The 17,452-nt window shown below is 43.9% G+C and overlaps 1 protein-coding gene across 2 annotated transcripts in view; it reads left to right on the top strand.

Moving 5' to 3' along the window:
* The window catches only part of ZFPM1 (zinc finger protein, FOG family member 1), a 101,461-nt gene that overhangs the window by 15,418 nt on the left and 68,591 nt on the right, over positions 1-17,452 (top strand). Inside the window, exon 1 of one of the 2 annotated variants that reach the window (XM_042437958.1) lies at positions 164-279. The exons of the other annotated variant lie outside the window; for it this stretch is intronic. The gene's annotated coding sequence lies outside the window, so the exon portion shown is untranslated. Of the gene's footprint in view, positions 1-163; positions 280-17,452 lie in introns of those variants that run through there. 2 annotated transcript variants of the gene reach the window in all.

Below are 17,452 nucleotides of genomic sequence, written 5' to 3' on the forward strand. Positions count from 1 at the left end.
AAGGACCTATAAATTCCTAGAGAGGTGTTCTCTCAGGTAAAAAAAAATAGTGATCCCTGTACCTGGAGGAAGGAGGGTTATATAATAATAATAATAATAATAATAATAATAATAATAATAATAATAATAATAATAATAATAATTTAATTCTCCACTTTCACAGAGGTCCCTAATCCCAGCGAATGTGGAAGACCCACTGTATATAGAGATATGGCAAATGGTGATTGCAGCCAAGAAATCAGAAGAAGACTGAGACTTTGGTGTTTAAAAAGCAAGCAGGTAGACTCTTTGGTGGTTGAAGGCCACTTAGTAATAAATAATCATGATAAATTTTATTTATGCCGCCTTTCCTGCAGGATCGAGGTGGCTTACAACGCTGACTTAAAAGCACTTCTAGTAAGGAATTTGCAGAGGATCCACAGTGGGCAGATTTTGAGTTTTCCATTGTGTCGAAACCAGATCTGATTCCTGCTGCAGAAGGAACGCACAGCTGTTTGCGCCTTCCAATAAATCAAGTTGCAATGATTGATGAGGGCAAACCAAAGTCTCAGAATGCTGGATGCTGTATTTTGTGTCCCTTGGCTGGAGTAGCAGCCCATGGTTTCAAGTTCACTAGAGGAGGAAACCTAAGATATCCAAGGTTTTGAACTTGTTTGGAGGACAGGGAATCTCCTGGAAAATTTGGACTCAAAACCAAAGTTGGATTCATCACCCACCGCCAATGTCGACGTTCTCTCCTTACCCTTAGGTTGCAAGCTTCAGCACAAAACGCAGTTGCCCCAGATTGCCTCTTTTGTGTTGTTTGGTGAGAAATCTCCTGGCGTCTGAGTCACTGGCCACCTATGGAGCTGGAGGAACCCTCCAGGCCTTGTTGCTAGCTGCCCGGGAGAGATGCGAGGGCTTGAGAAAGAGGTACAGATTGTGCAGAGATGGCAATTTGATGGCTATCTTGGCTTTTTTCTGGAAGGGAAAGTTTTAGGGTGTTGAGATAGTCTGATACCACCAGATGATCTGATAACACCGTTCTTTTAAATAGGCGCCGTTGCTACACTGCGGGGGCATCTCTCATGCCAGGAGCAGGGAAAGCCAACCTTCAACATTTCACACATGAAAGCCAGGATGTGTGTGTGGCCGTGCTGCATCAAGAGTGTGATCAAGATGGCAAAGGTTATGAATGGGGAAAAGCGGACAAATTAGGAGACACTGCAGAGGTTTGCTTTTGCCTGAATCCACTGGGAAGGGCATGACTCTGCCCTCCTGTCCTCCGCGTTGTTGAGTTAACCAAGTGCAAATTACTTTTGCACTTTAACTCGGTTTGCAGCCATGGAAGTAAGATGAAAATTTAAGGGGAAAGATGGGAGGAGGAGAGGGAAACTGGGACATTTTAATAGAGGCCAAAGATATAGCTGTGTTAAGTCTGTAGAATCAGACATCATCGTTGTTGTTGTTGTCGTCGTTATTATGCTTTCCCCCCAAAATTAGGACTCATAATAGGCTGCTCCTTTTCCTTTGAGTGCTTAAATTCCATTTCTAAATGCTCTCTTGAAGAGTGACTGCAATGCTAGAAATTGGGGGGAACTAAAGGAAAATTTCCCTTTTTCCCCCTATGAGAATTATTTTTGGGGCAAATGCCTTCCTTTTGCTCCCTTGTCCTCAAAAAGACAGCTGCACCCTTGAATGCTTCAAAGCAAACCTGGGCCTCGGCGTTTCAGAAAACGCCGGCAAGGAAATTTGCATTGGAGATGAACCTGCAGATTTTGTCATCTATGATTGATCACGACTCTTAATCTGTGGGTGTTAATTTTGGGATGATAGCTTTGCTGCGAGCAAAGCCTTCCGGAGAGTTCATGCGGCGAGTTGCAAAGTTCAGGTCAGAACTCCAGAAATGAAGACGGTTGCAATGTCATTACGCTTGCGTTCCTTTCTCTAAAAACCCAAAGCCCTGATCGCTCGAGCCCCAAAGTGCATCCCAGCAATGTTATCGGGGCAGGTATTAAGCTCCATCTGTGCCGCATCTGATCAGCCTAACCTATACACACATGTGTGCGATTTCTGACATTAATGCTGTCTAATCTGAAGTCCTGTCTTTAAGGATAATGTTAACTTTTTCCATCCTGGGTGGCCCTTGAAGAACGAAAGCAAGAGGTGAAGGCAAAGGATAACAGATCTGTGCAGGTTGTCGGATGACATTTGGTTTTGATTTATTGATTTTGATTTTTAAAAATGCACATTTGGGACGGGAATTCAGGCATGCTTGATTTAATTTCTGCTTTCCAAGCAAAAGAGAGACTAAATATCTTGTTTCTCAAACGATGGGGATAGCGAGGATGATTGTCATCATCATTTCTTGAACCTATTTCTTATTTAGTGTGTAGACAGATCTTGCAGCACTTTTGAGACTAACTGAAAGAAAGAAGTTGGCAGCATGAGCTTTCATAGACCAAAGTCTCCTTCTTCAGATCTTATTTAAAGTATTTAAAGAATCGTGATATTGTTATAGTATAGTTTTAGCTTTGTTATAGTAACATTTTATTAATTTTATAATCTTGTGTGTGGTTTTAGTTTGGGCGCCGTAGGCAGGCTTTTGTTACTATTTTGGACTGTTGTTCCCTCTCCTTTGTAAAGCGCTATGTAAAGCCCATGGAGCTATACAAATAAACATAATAATAATAATAATAATAATAATAATAATAATAATGCTGGAGAGCTTAAAAATGCCCAGAGAAGTGTGTTCTCCAGGAACGTCTAGGTCTTCCAGCACAACTTGATGGTCAATTTCCAGCAAAATTGTGCTGGAGGACCTAGAGATTCCTAGAGAGAACATATTACTGTATATACTCATAAGTCTAGAAATTTAGGTCAAAAAATGGATCCTCCAAAACTGAGTTGACCTATCCGTGGGTCAATGTAATTACTGTATCTTAACTCTTACACTGCACCCACATCATACGAGGATTTGAGCATATGCTCAGGGGCGCAAGGGGCAGCACATCCCATTCAAATAATGAATGGGACGCGCGCCCCCGCGCCGCTGCATGCACGAGTCCCATTCAAGTGAATGGGGCTCGAGCATACGCGTTTTTTGGCTTACGCGGGGAGTCCAGAACAGATCCCCTGCTTAAGCCAAGGACGCACTGTATTTATAAGAAGGAACCATCTCCTGGTGAAAAGCAAGAGTATAATCTGTCCTGTCCTCTGTTCTCTCATCCATCCAGCCTTGAGACTAAGCACAGAGTTAGGTCTGCTGGAAGTTTGTAAGTTTTGCTTTGCTTCATCATTTAGATCCTATGCCTCTAAGGCATAGTTCCCACACATTTACCCCGGATCTGGCACGGTACCTGGCAAAAGAACCACGGGAAAACTAGTATCAGGATAACCCTGGGTTTTCCCCTTTGAATCGGTTCTTCGCAGGAGAATTCGATTGACTGAGGATCAGACTCGAGTTCAAGTGGGAACGACTGCTGTATAATCCGATTTGTGATTCGTTTTAAAAGGTACTGGGAATGAGGCCTAAGTTTTACCCTCAACTTATTCACAGGTCATAGCCAAATCCATGATTTTGGCCCCAAAACTTGCCCTCGACTTATAATTGAGGTCGACTTATAGTTGAGTATATATGGTAATCAAAACCGCAAATAATCAAATCCACAAAAGTCAAAGCCGTGAATGTGGAGATCTAGTTGTAATCGTAACAAGGAATTTCAGAGCCTGGGAGCAGCCACCAAGAAGGCCCTTTCTCACCTTCCCATCAGACATGTCTATGAAGTTGTCCCAGGATTTAAGAGAAAAGCTTTACTTGAAGGTCTCAGAGACTGAGTGGAGCTCCTAGGAAAAATGTGGACCTCCAACTGTATAATGTGCATGTGGTTGGCTTCTTCAATGCATGCTTTTTTGCCATGCGTTGGAGATACATGGGTCAAAGTGCGTGTTTTCTATAGTTTTTTGTGGGTTTTTCGGGCTATATGTGGCCATGTTCTAGAAGAGTTTCTTCCTGACATTTTGCCAGCATCTGTGGCTGGCATCTTCAGAGACGATGCCAGCCTCTGAAGATGCCAGCCACAGATGTTGGTGAAACATCAGGAAGAAACTCTTCTAGAACATGGCCACAAAAAACTATGGATGCTGGCCACGAAAGCCTTTGGCTCCACATGGGTGTTCTCTCTCTGCAAACTCCCGTGTTCCCCACTCTTGCCTTTTTTCTGCTTGGCTTGCCTTCTCCTTTGCCTCCTTGCCCTGTTTTGGACAGAGCAGCATCTTCATTGTTCTCTAGCTCTGGCTGGTTTTGTTTTTTGGAAAGGAGGAACCGCTGTCAGGAATGTAAGAGTTGACCTTGGGCTGGAATAGGGTTAAGGAATGAGTGCTTCTGAGTCATTGCAGATAAGGGCCTTCCATCCACTGCCTTCCTTTTTCTTTTTCCCCCCTCCCTCCTCCCCAAATATCTGTTATCTCTTCTCTTCTCACATCAACATGCTTTGGTGACATCTCTCATTTGCCAGCAGAGAAAGGAAATGCTTTTTCTCTAATTCGTTAATCTCCTGCTATTATAATCTTCTTCTTTTTTAAATATTGCCCTGCCTGTCTCTTACTAGGAAAGCTAAGGCATTTTTCCCTCCGCCTTCTGAAAACTAGTCCTAATTCAGACATGGATGTGCAATTGCTGGGTGCGCATGGGAATGAAGCATGCTCTACTCATGGGGCAACTGGGGCAGCCAAGTGTGCAAATGGATTCCACAAAGGAACTGTATAAGTGCCCTGTTATACCCCGAAAATAAGACATTATGATAGTCGAAGCACAACTAGTCCAAACCAGGAATGTAATTTTTCACTAAAAGCAATGAGTAATTGTAGCAATATTGTTTCTTGCTGCAAAAAAGGCTTCAAAAACAAAACCAATTTCGATGGCTATTCGTAATCCGGGACATATTCTGCGCAACATTCGCAAACGATTGCTTGGCACAGAAAACAGTGTTTTCCAAGGGAGGAAGGCATGCAGAATACAATATCTGTACAGAATATATGTACAGAAATGCGATCCTTTGTTCAAAAAATGCTGTTCTTTGCACAAAACCCCAACCAGTGAATTTGATAGTAAATCCCAAACCATGAAGATTCTCAGCCATCCAGGATTTTTTAGGGTCAGGGTCTCTCTCCACTCAATAAACACGTTTCCAACTGTGAAGTTGGAGGCTTTCACAGCTGGCATCCATAGTTTTTTTGTGTGGGTTTTTCAGGCTCTGTGGCCATGTTTCAGAAGAGTTTATTCTTGACGTTTCCAACTGTTCTATGAATATTTTGGAATATTCCTTCCATTCCTAATCCAGAGACCTCTGCTTTGCCCAGTTACCCACATTCCTTGGTTAGATGGGAGTCTTCCAGCTTTTCTGTTTCCCATGGTGCCAGATGGAATGCTTTTCCTAGTAACTCATTCTGTATTTGTGTGTGTGTGTGTTTAAGGTCAGCATCAATATTTCCAACTGGCAATCTTTGCAACTGGCAAGGTAAATAACGTTTCTTCAGACTGATACGGCAGCTGTTTTGCCACGTGTACCTCCTAATCTTAAGCTTTCCTAGCGATCGCGAGCTACATCCATTGACTGACTTAAGACTGGTTCCTGCTTCCTTCCTTCCTTAGAAGCAAAATGGCGCCCTGACTTTGTCAATAACTTATTTTTCAAGGGCTTCTTCTCATAATTTTTGCAAATTATCAAGTGGGAAAAAACAGAGACGAACTGCCCACAACCGGAGGGGCTTCCAGGAGGGTCCAGTTCACCTTTTAAATAGGTTGCAGGTGCCCTGGTACTGTGTCACGCCAAAACATATCTCTTGCTTTATGCATGTACAGTTGGCCCTCCGTTTTCGTGGGGGATCCGTTCCGAACCCCTCATGAAAATGGAGGCTCGCGCATATTCAAGCCCCATAAGCTTCAATGGGGCACCCCCGGGCTTGCGTGCCATTGAAAATAGCGGAGGTGGCCCCACCACAGATTTTCAAGGTTGCGGATTTTCAAGTTAGGAGGGGTGACCAGCGATGTCCAAACTCTGGCCCTCCGGTTGTTTTGGACTTCAGCTCCCAGAAGCCTCAGCCGCCTTGGCCAATGGTTTGGGATGCTGGGAGCTGAAGTCCAAAACACCTGGAGGGCCAGAGTTTGGACATGGCTGGGGATGACTGTAATGGACAATTCCAGCCTCCCCTCCCATTTTTGGGCAGTTTTGGAAGACTCTGCTATTCCCAGAGAGTTCCAGAGGGAAGAAATTGCCCCTCCGACTCAACAACATTGGCCATTCTGGTTTATGTCGTAAGAAGATACCGATTGCTGTGTGTTGTTTCCTAATTATGCATGTTTATGGTTTGTTTTTCCATTTAATATTCTTGTTGCTTTGTTTCTGCATTTCTGCTTTTTTGGGGGGGATTGTTTTTGCATTTTTGCTGTTGCAAGTCTCCTTTGGGATTGGTCCGGCTAAAGGCCGGAGCCAAAGATGAATAGTGCCGGGTGTTGTATACAACACATAAAACTGACACTTAGGAGTTTTTTACACGGAGGGCGAATTGGTGAAATCCCATGCAGAAACGGGATTTAAAAATCCGGGTGTTGTTTGTCGGTTGCGTTGGCGTGAAAGAGAAATAACGCGAAAAGAATCCGAACAGAAAGTCAATTTGTACTTTTGGAATTTAGCGAAAGCAAAAAGTTGCTGGTTTTGACGACTTTGCGTTGGGGTTATTTTTGCGTTATTTTTCTTTCACACAGACGTCATCCAATAAACATCCCACAAATGCGGGTTTTTTCCACTTTCCGTTTGGGTTAACCCCGAGCGTCATCTGAAAAGCAACCCACGAATGCGGGGGGGGGGGTTCAGTTTAAATTTAGTTTCTGCACAGGATTCGTCCCATGTGATAAACTCCTTAGTAAATGTGGCAATGCTTAAATACCTCCTCTTTGCTAAAAAGAAAGATGTTGAATTGGGAGGGACAAAGGGGGATGGATGCCTGTTGTTTTGGGGTCTTCGGTACCCACACTAGAGGATTTAGAGGCCATGCTTGTAGCTTGTAGCTCTATTGCCAAAGAAATTCAGCTTGGGTTGCTACTTTACCTTCTGTGGATGGACTCCCATTGCAACTAAAGACAGGTGATGGCTCTTGTTGCGCATGTTGTCCACAGAGGATGCAATGGGGGGTCTCCAGAGACTTTATGTCTCTCCCACTTGTATTTAGGGGTGGCTGAGATGTGTCATTTTGGCACCACATAAAGAATTAGGAGAGCCTTTCATAGGGAGCAAATATGTTCGCAGTGCTTCTGCATGCTTAATGCAAGGCATTCTTGCCATTGGAGTTTAAATTTGTGTTTTTCACACTGTTGCTGTGTTGTGTTTCCTACATTTTAGATTCTTATTTATCTACAGTGGGTTCTTAGTATCCGCCGAGGTTTGGTTCCAGGACCTCCCCGAGCGTACCAAAATCCATGGATGCTCAAGTCCCATTTATAGACAATATAAATACAACTCCTTATATAAAATGATAAAATGAACATTGGGGGGAGGGTTGGAATGTTTTTATGTGTGAATATGTCTGAACTGTGTTTGGTTGGATCTATAGATGAGAATCCCTTGATATGGAAGGCTGACAGTATAATGTTCCCTCCTTCTTTTCCTCTTCTTTTGTAAAAAAGTTGGCCGTTAAAAATCATAGATGTTCCATATACATGGAACATGTACACGCATGGATTGTTTTATGTGTTCATGTGGATCTCCGATTCCCCCATCCCTGTATCTTTATTAATATTTATTGTTATCTCAGTTTCACGGTTTATCAGGTGTTACTGACTGAAGTTTTGGACCATCAGCAAATTGGATTCTGTCCAGGAATCTAGGAACAGTGAGGTGCCATCCGATAATGTGACATGTTCCAAGCAGCGCTACTTCTTTTTGTATCTGTGTTAGTCTATGGTGATCCCATTCAGATTGCCTATCAGTTTCTCTGACATTTGTTCCAAACTGTTGTTATGGACTGGCAATTCTGGGGCCCTTTTGTCATATTTGCTTGGAGAGAGGAAAGTGCGGTCCCTGGGGCACATGATGCTGCATTTACACGTGCGCATCCAGTGACGTCTTTTGCCTCTCTGCTGTGTTGCATCTCCACCTGCAAGTGCTGTCTTGATCTTCTTGAAGCATCTGGTTAGAGCATTTGCTATCCAGGGAGAAGGATACTTCTAATAAAGGAAACCATCTAGCTTTAGAGGACAAGCAAAGAAACTGATGCAACCCATCTTTTGCTGAAGCACTCGGAATATCAGCCTTTTTAGGGGAGGTTTATACCTTGGGCTGCAAATCAACTCAGGAGAAGTTAGACGTCGCTGTATATACTTGTGTATAAGTCTAGAAATTTTAGTCTAAAAATTGACCCCCCAAAAACTGGGTCGACTTATCCATGGGTCAATGTAAGCACTGTACTTTAAGTCTTACTTATAAAAAGGAGCATCCCTAGTGAAAGACAAGAGTATAATCTGTCATGGAAGCACTCTCTATTCTTTCATCCATCCAGCCTTTAGTATGAGCATAAACAGTTCACATATGTCCACATATAATGTTCACATACAAAAACACACACACACACACACATACACACACATATATCTATATGCACATTGAAATACAGCACTTAAAATACAGTATATATGGGGTGAGAGGCAAGAGTTTAATCTGCCCTGGAAGCATTGCCCTCTTCTACTCTCTCATCCATCCAGACTTTAGTATGAGCAGAAATAGTTATGCCTGCTGGAATTTTGCAAGTTCATTGGCATTGCTTTTCCTTTGCTTCATCCTCTAGAGATCTTTTATTATATGTGCCTAATAAGTTTTACCCTCGACTTATCCTCGGGTCATATCAAAATCCATAATGTTGGCCCCCAAACTTGCCCTCGATTTATACATTAGGTCAGCATATAGTCGAGAATATATGGTATGTGTGTGCCTTCTGGCTGAAATGTGCCAAGTGTCTTGTTAGAGAGAGTCACAGCAGTCAGGTTCTGCAGTGGAGTTCTGAGTCTTCTTTAAGGGAAATGAGAGTAGCATCCTAGGAGTTCCTTATGAATCTCTGGATATGTGTGTTGGGTGTTTCTGGGTGTTTCTAGGGAGGTACATCTTCTGCCTTCCAGTGTATGCTGCTACATTTTCTGTAGCTGACCAGACTCCTGGAGACTCTGGAATCTGGTCTACCTACCTAATTCTTCAGTGCAGAATTAATCCAGTTTGACACCAGTTTAACTGCCGTGGCTCAATGTTATAAAATTCTGGGAACTGTAGTTTTGAGAGACATTGAACCTTCTCTGTCTGAGAGTGTTGGTGCCACAATAAACTACAGGTCCAGAATTCCATAGCATTGAGGCATGACAGTTAAAGTAGTGTCAAACTGGATTATTTCTGCAGTGCAGATGCAGCTTGAAGGTCCTGGGAGGGACCTGGCCCACCCGCAAGGAGGCTGGCTAGCATGCTGTTAACATGCCATGGCGAACTTCTGGAGGACTCTCCTATCACCAAATGGTGCCTGGACCTTTTTGGGACTTGCAAAAAAGACAGGTAGAGCAGAACATCCTGAGACATGGATAGTCCCTTTGGGTGCCCTGGTCCCCAGCTGTTGGCAACAAGTAGACTAGAGCCTTTCTCTTCCATAGCGGCCTAATCTACTCCTAAGGGACCATTGGCCTGGCGGCTCCAATCCAGGGGTGACACCATGAGTTAAGACACTAGGGTGACACCAACCCTAGTGGTGCCATTGCGTATGGGCCTTAAAGTCCCCTGTGACCAGCTGAATTTCATAGAGCTTTCTTAGGCAAGGAATCCTCAGAGATGGTTTTACCACTTCCTTCCTCTCTAGCCTACAGTAACTGGTACTCCTTGGCAGTCTCCCATCCGAAAACTAACCAGGCCTCTGCTTAACTTCCAAGAATTTTTGCAGCTAGAACAACACCACAAATCTCTGGCTATATAGCGCATATACTCGAATATAAGTCGACCTCATATATAAGTCGAGGGCAGGTTTTGGGGCCAAAACTATGAATTTTGATATGACCCCATGGATCATTAGAGGTGTGGAACAAATGATCTAAAGGATGAAGGAAAGGAAACAATGTCAAAGAACTTAGAAAATTCTGGGAGGCATAAATGCTCATACTAAAGATTAGGTGGATGAGAGATCATGATAGACTATGCGCTTGCCTTTCACAAGAGGATGGTTCCTTTTATAAAAAAGAGTTATAGTACAATACTTATGTTGACCCATGAATAAGTCAACTCAGGTTTTTGGGGTCAGTTTTTTGACCAAAATTTCTAGTCTTATACATGAATATATACAGTATCTGCTGTCTTCCACTGAAGGTAGACTATGCCAAGAGCACTCTGGATGTAAGGAAAGAGAACCAAAGCACAAGGCAGCAGCCACCCGGCACTTGGTGCGTAACCTGTTTCTCTTGGCTTTGAGGTCCAGGGTGGATCTGTCCGACATTCCTTTCCGTCCCACCTCCCCAAAAGCACCCCGTCCCCATCCTCTCCTCCTTTTCTTCTTCTCCTTTCCCCCCTTTCCAGCGGCGGAGTTCATTCGCTCTCGCTCACTCCTCTCTGTCTCCTGGCTGAGCCCCTCTCATGCAGGTTTCAGCGGATATGATAATGCGGAAAGTTGAACTGGCCCCATTACTGCGCCACTGATGGTTGCATTGATAAGGGCTTGATAATGGTGGAGATAGCCAGAGCTCAGTAGCCAATCGCTCCGTCTCTTCTCCCATTAACATTCCCCACCACGGCTTGGCTCGGAGCTGCCTATCTCCTCTCCATTTCCACTCCTCCACTAGATAAGAATGGAAATACTGACTTCATAGCTCACTGATTAAAGTGTCTGGATTTCTTGATAATACACAGATAAATTATGTTTTTCAAAAAGAAGGTAGGGACGGGAGTGCGAGGGCAGGGAGGGAAGAGAGAGGGGGAGGAAAGAGAGGGGGAGAGAAAGAGCCTTGAGTCCATTTCCCCCCTCCTTCCCTCCCTGCTTCTTGTTATGGCCAGGCCCCATGTTTCCACTACATAAAGGCCTGGCTCCTTCTTTTTTCCCCCAGAGCTCTGTGAAACAGAATACAGGCAGACAATTAAAAGATTTGCAAGTGTGTGCGGTTGGTTTCCGAGGCTCTTTTGAGCGGCGGCCCTGAGTTTGCAAGACCAGAGCAGGGCAAAAGATGTCTAAGCCGGTCTCTCGTTCGTAGGGTTGCCATAAGTCAAAGTCAACTTAATGGAGGTGACTGTTGGGTAGCAAAGAGGTGATGGCAAAACCTTCTTGAGCTGACTAAGGATATCAAGGATGGACTTGGGCTTAGCACTAGAGCAGTGATGGCAAACCTATGGCACGGGTGCCAGAGGTGGCACTCAAAGCCCTCTCTGTGGGCACATGTGCCATCACCCCAGCACAGAGTTTGCCAGAGTTTGTTACTAGAAAGCCACAGGGACATGGCACTTTGCAATAAATAAGTGGGTTTGGGGTTGCAGTTTGGGCACTCAGCCTCTAAAAGGTTCACCATCACTGCACTAGAGCTTTGCATGGCGAAGGTCCTCGGTTCAGTCCCAGGTATCTCCAGTTAGAAGGTTGAGCTTGTAGCTAGCTTCCTTCCTTCCTTCCTTCCTTCCTTCCTTCCTTCCTTCCTCACTCACTCTCTCCCTCCTTCCCTCCCTCTTCTTCCTCCTCCTCCTTTTGAGCTCCTTCCTTCATTCTTCTTCTTCCTCCTCCTCCTTTTGAGCTCCTTACTTCCTTGTTCCTTCCTTCCCACCTCCTCTTCTTCATCTTCCTTTTGAGCTCCCTCCCTCCCTCCCTCCTCCTCCTTTTGAGCTCCTTCCTTCCTTCCTTCCTTCCTTCCTTCTCTTTCCTTCTTTTCAGATTGTAGCCTCCTTCCTTCCTTTCTTTCTTTCTTTCTTTCTTTCCTTCCTTCCTTCCTTCCTTCCTTCCTCCCTTCCTTCCTCCTCTTCTTTAGCTTTTAACCTCCTTCCCCACTCCTTCTCCTTCTTTTTCTTCTTGGCCAGCTACTGCCAGTCAGAGCAAACAGTGTTGGTCTAGATCAGTGGTTCTCAACCTTCCTAATGCTGTGACTCTTTAATACAGTTCCTCATTTTAGTTGTGGTGACCCGTAACCATAAAATTGTGGTGTTTCAGTTCCTGTTGCGACCCACAGGTTGAGAACCGCTGGTCTAGAGAGGCAAACCTGCTAGAACAGAGGCTCCCAGCCTTTTTGACTTACAGAGCCCTAAGGGCTCCATGGAGCACATGCTGGGGACCACTGTGCTAGAAGATGCTACCATTGTGTCTCTTTGGAGGGACAGGACATGGTGGTCAGTGGCAGTGGGTTCCAGGTGCCATTCTCCTCATCTCTGGGACCCTTCAGAAACCATGTAGACGGTCAAAAAATGCAAGAAGATATTCCAACCAGCTTTTTGATATGTTAAATCGTGAAAGGAGGCCCTATGGCCTTTATATAAGATGAGCTGTTGCTCAAGAAAGCTTCCAGGAGAGGTATTTCACCCCCTTTTTAATGTTCTAGGTGAGTGTAGAGGACCTCCAAAGGAGCCTTATTGGCTATTCCTGGCAAGATGGGCATATTGATGCTGAAATAGCTTCCTATGTCTTTTTGAGGAAGAAAAGCATTTTTGTGTGCTCCCCAGTGCTGCAGGTTCCAGTTAGAGCCTTCATACTGTACTTGCACATATTTAGATAGCTCTTACAGCCCTCCAGGCAGAGGAGGCAATTAAAACGTAATATACAGGGCAGAAAGGAACTAATATAATAGTCTGGACTGATGCTCCTGTCTCTTCTGGCGGATGTCCGGCCAAGAAAGTGGGTCCACAGCACTGTCCTCTGATGCTCTCTAGTCATAGAGTTGTGGTCATGTGCCTTCAAGTCACCTCCAACGTATCCTACGGTTTTCTGGGCCAGATTTCTTCAGGGGAGGCGGAATAGAAATGTGAAAATGTGAATGAATGGCAACATCTCTGTTGATTTTTTTCCTGAATTGAGTAGCCCATGCACTACAGATGTCAAGGTGATGAATAAATGATTCAGAATGCCCTATGTGTGTATGTTTAGGGCATTTCTAATGTGTTTGGAGGACCCCTGACCCCCAAGAGTCAGACCAAGCTTGCAATTTTTAAACCCCCAAATGACTTCTGGGATCGCGTGGGGGGCATTTCTTCTATGTTTTGCACCAACCTGGCCAATATAGGCATTGGAGAAGCCTTTTTTTAAAATCAGAAAGCAACTTCTGCTAGCTTCTGTTTAAAAAAAGTCATCTCCTGGTCCTAAATGCCCCCAAAACAAGGTGGAAAATGTGTCCATAAACCCTAGATGGCATTTGGGGGCAAAAACGTGTGATTGTTTTATGCGGAGGTGAGCATGGTTGGGTTGTGTGACCATCCAAGGTCTCCTGGAAATGCTACCAATGCTGCAGACATAGACAACAGTCAGATCCAAGAGCTATTTCTGGGTATCTTTCATTGTCTGTTATGAGAATACACTATTGAGAAGTTTAACATTTCCAAATGTTGAATTAAACTTTATATCCAAATACATTCAGCCCTCCATATTCATGGGTTCAAGCATCTATGGTTGCTTGAGCAAAAAGGTGTTATCCTAAACCAAAAGAGAAAAATGGCAAACAAAAAGGTCTAGGGGAAAATATTCAATGAATATAATACCTGTGATTCTCTAACATCCAGGCAAACCGTGTACTGTATATTCAAGGCAATGTGCTTTGCAGACGGATGAAAAACAACAAGTAGTGTATATAATGTCTCTTTACATACAAAATATAAAGTATAAAGAAAAAAAAAACCTGCCAATAAGTATAGTAGGCCAAAAACTATAAATCCCAGATGGCACACAAGTTGTAAAAATGTCCAACATTTGAGGTGCATGTATTGACATAAATGTATGCACTTCTAGAGAACATGTGATAAAAGGTTTGTGTAAAGAATAACAATAAAACAATAAAAGTGGCAAAATTGAGCTGTTGTAGCCGCCCAATAATGTGTATATTTGCAAGGGGTCATCCAGAGTAAGTAAGGAGTAAGTCAGGCAATCAGTTCTAAATCCTGGATGCGCCACTGAATTGCACTGCTGTCATGAATTGCAATGGGGTACCTAGCATCCATCGTATTTGGGTGCCATGTTGTGACCTCATGGAGTGACTTGAGCCATTGATGGTGGCGGGTGACAGCGGGTACGAATGTGTACATAGCCACCCAGCGTTGATATGGAGTGCCCTGGATTTTCCTGCAAAATTCGTAGCAAAATACGACTTTTCCCAAACCAGTTTAAGGGAGGGATAGGGTGGATTTGGTGCAGAAGTGGCTTTACGAAAGATGGTCCGCATTCAATTTGGGCATTTGGCTCTGTATTGTGGAGACAGGGTCGCTGTGAAGACGGAGGAAACCCGCTTCATTTTCCCCATGTAGACATGCCCCTTAACTGCTTGGCAGGATTAAAAATGCCACTCCTCTTCATTCCTGGTTAGAAATCCAAATAAGCAAACCAACCAGAAGTGCTTCTTCTGGAAGGAAACCCATCTGACACATTTCAACATTTCTTTGCAAGCTGGCTTCATGTAAATCAGTATTTAAGGAGTGGCTAATCTCTGAAATTCATAAATAAATCACCTTTAGGGGATACCATTTTTATTTTGGGGAGTGCAAAATAAACCATTGGTTCCTCTGCGTTTCAGGGCTATTGACCCTTTCAGCCATCTCTACTTTGCATCTATTTTATTTTTGCTTTTTGGTCTCAGATTTTCTTACTAAAGACCAAGGAGTATAAAGTTCATTTTCGGCATGCTGGCCCATTCCAGTTGGGCTGTTCGTTCCCTTTCTCCCTCCCTCCTTCCTTCCCTCTCTCCCTCCCTCCCTCTTTCTTTCTTTCTTTTTTTTAAAGGAACTGCGATAAAAAGCAAAGATAAGGTCCAGGACTGTTTTGTGTAGGAGTTGATATCTGCGTTATCTATCTCCCTTTTTCACTCTCTGAGCAGCTCTGTTGTTTTTTACTCTTATCTCGCTCCACCAAAATGCCAAGAACAGAAAACACACAAACCCCAGTGCCTTGATAATTCATGGAACTGGTGATAAAATGTTACCATTAAATTAAAATTGCACGTTATTTTTCCCCCCTCCTCCTCCTTGCAAATGAAGTCAAAACACTGCCCCGGGAACAAAACATGGAAGAAGGGGGAGAAATGCCCCTGGTCAGGAGAATGAAAGAGCTGACTCCATATTTTTGGGAGGTTGGCTAATAACAACTGGAGCAGGAAGACTTCACTTAAGGTTGGAGGGGTTCATATTTTCCATTTTCTCCTCCCTTAAAAAACAGTCAAGAATTACATTTTCAACCAGGTGGGATAGTGCCCCAATTGACCAGCTTTGCAAAGGCCTGAACCGTTGCCGCTTTGTCTGGAGCAAACCGTCTTGGAATTGTAACTTGAAATGGAGTATTTTTGGAAGGTTTATTGGCAAATCTCTCCCCTTTTCCCTTTTAAGTATCCGCAAACGTATGATTTTTTGAGAACAAAATGCCTTCCTTTCTTACACTTTTTGTGGCTGACCAAGGATCAGTAAGAAGCATACCAGGCGCCATGGCTATGGCTGTGAGCCATGCGCTCTCCATCATTGTCAGACTTTGGGAAGCAAGGAAGGCTTCCCTTTGGTTCCTGGAAAGGCAGGAGGCGAAGGGTGTAGAGCAAAGCATTTCAGGCCCTGGGTTAGAATCCAGCCCTTTGGGACTCTCAAGGTAGCCTTCTGGGGTCTCCACGAAAGGCATGCAACCTTTTCTTATGACACCATCATGAGATGATTTCCCCACTTTTGCATATGGTTGTTGTTGCATGTCTAGGTGCAAGTCCACTCCGCCAAATAAAGACTCCCAAATGGAATTGGAATGAAAATAGCCACAGCTTTTTATAGATTAGAGCTGTAGTTAGTTGGCCCATGCATGGGAATGGGTCTGTTATTGTTGTCAGTCTTCAAGTCCTTTCCAACTACAGCAAAACGTTTCATGGGGTTTTCTTGGCAAAACTTGTTCAGAGAAGATTTGCATTGCCTTCCTCTGACGCTGAGAGTGTGTGACTTTCTAGGGTCACCCAATGGGTTTCATAGCTGAGCTGGGATGGCCTCCAACCCTGGTCTCCAATGCTCAAACCACTGTGCCACACTGGCTCTCTTTGTTTCTGACTTATGGTGATACTAAAGTGAACCTATCTCTGGGTTTTCTGGGGCTGAGATGTCACCCAGTGGGTTTCATGGCCAAACTGGGAATCAAACACTGAGTCCTTGTCCTATGCTCAAACCAGTACACCATGCTGGCATTGCCCTAGCATTTCTAAAAAGCTGAAAATGCCTCTCCCAAATAGGTGAAGGCTACCCAAGGCCCTAAAGCCTCAGGTCCAAAAGCTGAGACCTAGAGATAAACCTAATCTTGCCAAGTTTTCAAAACGGCAAAAAGGGACAGTCAAGATTCACATCACAGTATTCTGGATTGACAATCTGAAAGTCACTGCGACTTAATTCCAAATGAAAGTATTGGTTTCAGTTTAGTTAGCCATATAATTTTCTGCAAAATTAACATATTGCCTATGTTCATAAATGCCATAATGCACATGTTTCTGTCTTTACAAAAGGCCTCCACCCACAAATACAGGGTTTATTGGCATCTTGTTCAGTCTACATAGTGAACCCTTGATATCCGCTGGGGTTTGGTTCCAGGACCCCCTATGGATGCTCGAGTCCCATTCAATACATATGCACTAGTTTCCTTCTTCTGTCTGTGACTCCTTTGGCTCTCTTGGCACTATTCATCCGCCCGCAAAACCACCTTTTCAGAAGAAGTCCTCCCTTCTTCCTCCATCACTCCTCAAGTTTGTGAATTATAGCCTGGTGTGATAAAGAGTCAATCAGGACCAGTATCTTACCTGATGCCCACCGCATCTCATATGCCTTATTTTAAAGAAAGGAGCTTTGCACCTGAAAATCTCCAAGCAAAGCGGGCATGTTGGGGGACCCAAACCGGGTTGCGTTGTGACATTTCAGATATTTCATATTCCTGTGGGGTTAAAGCAATAGATTGTGGCAGTCTGACCAGGTGGTAGGATTGACTTTTTAGGAGCATCCTAGGCCCTGAGGTTTCAAAACCAATATGTAAGAACTAGCAGTGTCTTCTTGTTGTTGTTGTTGTTGCACTTATTTATATCCTTCTTCCCCCCCTTGCAAAGTTGGAACGCAAAGTGGCTTGCGGTTCTAAAGAATACAGTTTGTAAAATGTTGTGATACTATTAAACAGGATGCATTTCAACATCAGCCACAGTTGCTCAGAACGTGTCGTCCATATAACAAATACCAAGTGAGAAAATATTTCACTGGCTGGGAATCAAGACTTCTAAGCTTTATGCTGA

This window comes from Sceloporus undulatus, chromosome 8 (genome assembly GCF_019175285.1).
Source record: "Sceloporus undulatus isolate JIND9_A2432 ecotype Alabama chromosome 8, SceUnd_v1.1, whole genome shotgun sequence".
Taxonomy (NCBI): Eukaryota; Metazoa; Chordata; class Lepidosauria; order Squamata; family Phrynosomatidae; genus Sceloporus; species Sceloporus undulatus.